We start from the raw sequence: 5,000 nt of genomic DNA on the forward strand, positions 1-5,000 counted from the left end.
TTATGAGGAAAATTAGGAAAAAAAAAAATAGTTATAGAGATCTGAATTAAGGAAAACTTGTCCCCGGAAAACTTGTACCCGGAAATCTCGTCCCTTTTTGCTAGGTAGGAAAACTAGTCTCTTATTGAATAAATATCGATTGAAAACACATTTTATGGCCGTTGTTGAAGGATATATTATTTTTAAAAGAGACTATACCCCTCGATAATATTAAAAAAAATATACTTTTACTTGTTTACTGTTATAGTTAAAAAAAAAATAAAATCGATTTTCTAAGTGTCCGTTTTCTAATTAACTGGCTAAGTTGTTAGTGGTTTCACTTATTTTAAAGCGTTTATTCTGTTCAAAAACGAGACTACAGACCGAATAATATTTTTTTTTAATATTTATACTTATTTACTGTTGTTTTTAAAAGGGCAAAATCGTGTGTTCTTTTCTGTGTCACGCTTACATCCGGGTCGTTTAATTGGTATGTACTTCTATTTCTTGTCATAAATAATTTTATCAAGAATTCTTCATAAGTTTTGGTTTCGGTTTCGATTATAGCTGATGGCACTAAAGTCATCTATTTTTTTTATAAATAATTTTACTAAGAATTCTTCACAAGTCTTGGTTTCAGTTTTGATTATAACTACTAGCACTCCAGTAATCTAATTTTTTTATAAATAATTTTATCAAGAATTCTTCATAAGTTTTAGTTTCGGTTTCGATGATGGCTACAGGAACTCAAGTTATATATATATATATATATATATATATATATATATATATATATATATATATATATATATATATATATATATATATATAGCTTCTTTCTTAGAACTGCACGCCTGTGGAACTCTGTTCCGTCTGCCTGCTTCCCACCTGACTACAACTTGGATGTGTTCAAGTCCAACGTTAACAAATTCCTAATAAACCGCCCCCTTAAGTAAACTCTTCATCAAATCTCCACACTAACGTAATGTACTTGCAATAACCCTTATCACTGAGTTGCTTCCGGATCTTGATAAGTGGTGACCACTGTGTAAAATATATATATATATATATATATATATATATATATATATATATATATATATATATATTCATAAGTTTTTATTTCGGTTTCGATTCAAGCTAATGCACCCAAGTCATATGGATATGTATATATTTTAATTTTTGAAATCGCAACTTTATAACATATAAACATCGATAGAACATTAACTCTATAATAATATATACAAAATATCAAATTTAAACGTACTTTACAACCGGGCTTTGCCGGGCGTCCCTGCTATGTTAGATAAATACTTTTGCAGTTTAAACAAAAAAAGCTACAATAATATCAGAGCACATTTACACTGCACATCTAAAGAATACCAACATCAATATATTACATATGAGTGCGTCTACTGTGGAATTTCCGCATGCCCCGCTAGTCTTTTATGATTACACGAAGAAGAACTGAACAGGCCTTTCATGACGTCGAAATCCCTTGACGGCTTTTTTTTATTTGGTTTGGCGGGCAAATCCAATACTACTCTTGAAAAAGTATTGGCCGCAAAATACGTTTATTCATGTCATATGGGCGAACGTCCACGTGCTTGAGACCCCAGATCTGTACAAATAAAATAGAAATCTCTGGTTCATCATAAGGGCTATGACAATAAAATATTCTTATCATTGGTTTAACTCTCGAGTATATATCCGACACAGTTAATCAACCAAGAACCACATCACTCTATATAAAAGCATATAATATATCAACGGATAGAGTCAAAACAATGAAAAGAATATTATGTTGTCCTAGCCCTATACATCATATTTCGGATCCATACAGAAGCAACTGGTCATAAAGATGGTTAATCAAGCAACGCATTTAATAAAGTAGATAAAAGCAACATGTTTCGGGATTTTTGAGATGTTGATTGATAATGTGTATTATCTATATATCCGCATTCGCTTCGGCTGTTATCATGCTGCGTACCCCTAAAAAAGGAAAGTGGAATATTCCAACTTTGTCACCCCTTTACAGAATAAATATTCCTCTAAATGAGAACAAAAAAATTGGTGTCGCTTTTAAGGCAAAGCTAATAAAAATTATTTGTTTTCCATGGCCTTCGGGCCAAGATCAAAGAGCAGTATCTGTTTTTCAGGTTCAACATTTCAGTTTTATGTTTGAATTATTCTGACTACTATTCTCGCTTTGCTTTTTATTTTCACAGCGTTTCAGCCGATGTAACTTTCTTTAAGTTCAACTTTCCCTGATAAGTAGCAATATTACATATCTGGAATACGATTAGGTTTTAAGCTCCAAAATCCCGTACATGAACTGTCCACGTGACGCAACGAATAATGACGTTTAGTTAGAATAAGTTCTAAGTAAGTTTTCTGGAGATTAAAGCTTACAAATCATAATGGCTGAGAATAAAATAAAACTCACATTTTTACTCCGTCGTGGCTAACGGCTAACGTGGGTGTAAACGAATGGTTCTGTTAGAAATTCCGTATAGATTCTTGAATTCGATATGAATATTTCCAACTTCAAAAAACAATGCATTTTAAAATGTAAAAGATTGCATCGGAAAAACGTTGTAAAAAAAAAACCTTCGTCGTCTGAATAATCCAAATTAGCGGCAAAAAATAAGAGAACTGAGTAATTATAAGTGTTGGTACGATTAATCGGAATGGGGAATCGGAAATCGAAAAAAATCGGAATTTTTGGGGATATCGAAATCGGAAAAAAATTGAACCTAATTCCCGATTCCAATAACGATTCTCTTAATATATACTTTTTAAATGTAAATTTTCTATTGCCGGTGTCGATGATAAATATTTATTGATTTTAACTTCCAGTAAAATTAAAATTTAACGATTATAATAACACATTTAGGTTAAAATGGCAACGGAAAGAATAGCCCGGCAAAAACGGAAAATGTATAAATGACACAAGTGGAGAAATAGGGGGAAAAATGACACAATTGAAAAATGTAGAGGAAAATGTCGCAATAAGTTTATCAAAATATTGGATACAATACATAACAGGAAAACATTAAGAGAATTTGTCAAATTAAAAAGAAAGTTGTATCAGCATTTACCCCCCCACCTTCCCACGAAAAAAAATTAAACTCTAACTTTTTAGGCGATTAGGAAATTTTAGAAACAGAGTCGAAATCGGTAATTTTATCGAAATCGGAACTTTTGTACAGACTCGGTAGTTGTAGCAGTATTGGGTCAACATTTTGGAATCGTCATATCACTAACAATTATATAGACTAATTTGGTAATTGGACAACATAAAAACTGATTTCGTATCATATTTCGCATTTTCTAAAACGGATTGTCCATCATTATAATGTTTGGTACTTATGCAGAGAACGGCCCGTTTTTCCGTGATTGTTGTGCCGGCATATTCCTGCAGATTACGTATCGAACGTTGATCAAGTTATAGAACGTTAGATGAAAACAGAAAATATCATGAGAGAAAACATTTATCGTGTAGTAATTTCAATGAAGAAAATGAAAATACAATCAATAAATAGAAAAAAAAAACAATCAATCTAGGGTAAGTTTTATGAATTGTTTTTATTTTATAAAATAATGTGTAGTAACAAATGAAAAATTCTTTTTTATTTTCTTTGTAAGAAATCTTACTGTTTCAAGAAGTTGTTTTTTTGGGGGGGAGGGGCGTTACAAAGTAATATTTTTATGACGGTGTTTTTTTTGTTTTTGTTTTTTGTGGGTTTTTTACGCATGATTATCACTTATAAAGGCCCGAAGGCCATTCGAGGATAAGGGTTAATGGATATACATTAGTCAATATGATTCTAGCGTAGTAAACATAAGTAGTGGGCATTTTGTAAATTGGATTACTTAGGAGGACGGTTCATCAAGAACTTGTTTACATTGGACTTGAAGACAATCGAGTTGTAGTCAGCTGGAAAGCAGGCAATCGGAAGAGAGTTCCACAAGCGTGCATTCTAAGAAAGAAGCTTTGTTCATTGAATCTACATTTAGGTTTCGGCACAGATAAAGAGTGTGGGTTTTCTTTGTCTACTCCTGTTCGTTTTGGGGTTTGGCGGGGTAGCGTGAGATAAGGTTAGAGGGTATGCTATTTTCTTCTAAAGATTTTCGGTTCTCTGCCAATGATTCGCAGTAAATTTTCCTAATCAGTCGCTGTGTATATCGAATCGATACCACACTCTCGTTGTAAATTTTTTACAGTTATAATGTTGTCGGACTACATGTTCATAATATTCATTACTAAAAGTACGCCCGGCGTTGCTCGGTCGTACAATACGCTTAAACATGATATTTTAATTTATACAGATTGCGTATGTATTATTAGAGAATCAATCATCTATTGATTATTATATATTACGAGGAATAAATTGCCCATTTGACTAATCCGCCAAATCAATTTTTTAAATAAAAATAAATAAATAAAGAAATAAACTGATAATGACGTTCATTAAATTCCGTCTGTGTTTGTTTACAATATCACGCCAGCTGATATTTGGGCTTGACGATCAATGCCCTAGAAAAGTCACTTCGCATTAATGTTTACTTTTAAAATATGCAAACGAAGAAATGATTTGCGGCGGTTTTAAATGGTATATCTTTTCTAAATCGTAAATTTAACTCATTAATAATAAAAAATAAATAAAATGGTGTGGTACGCCTAGACTTAAACATAGGGTCATTCAATCCGTAGTCGAATGCTCTACCACTGAGCTTTATCTCCAGATGTGAATAATTCGGGGGGGGGGTAAGATTAAATAGTTTGTTAAGTTTTTATTATCTCATTTACCGGTGTAACGTATAAAAACTCTCTTTTAAAAATTCTTCTTTTTTATCTATAAGAAAAAAAAAACTATTTTTAGGATCGGAATTTTTCGAGGTTCAATACTTATCAGATGAATTTCTGTACAAAATATATCTAAGAACATTGCCAGACACATAAATTACCTTTGTGTGAAATTTGCAAAATTTAAGCTCAGCCGTTTGGGAACCTATAA

At 31.9% G+C, this 5,000-nt stretch overlaps 1 protein-coding gene across 1 annotated transcript in view; it reads left to right on the top strand.

The window, feature by feature from the left end:
- LOC145298595 (metalloprotease TIKI1-like) overlaps positions 1–5,000 on the top strand; it is a 417,606-nt gene that overhangs the window by 360,539 nt on the left and 52,067 nt on the right. The window lies entirely within an intron of this gene.

The sequence above is a fragment of the Euprymna scolopes genome, chromosome 2 (genome assembly GCF_053919585.1).
Source record: "Euprymna scolopes isolate OS-2025 chromosome 2, ASM5391958v1, whole genome shotgun sequence".
Classification (NCBI taxonomy): domain Eukaryota; kingdom Metazoa; phylum Mollusca; class Cephalopoda; order Sepiida; family Sepiolidae; genus Euprymna; species Euprymna scolopes.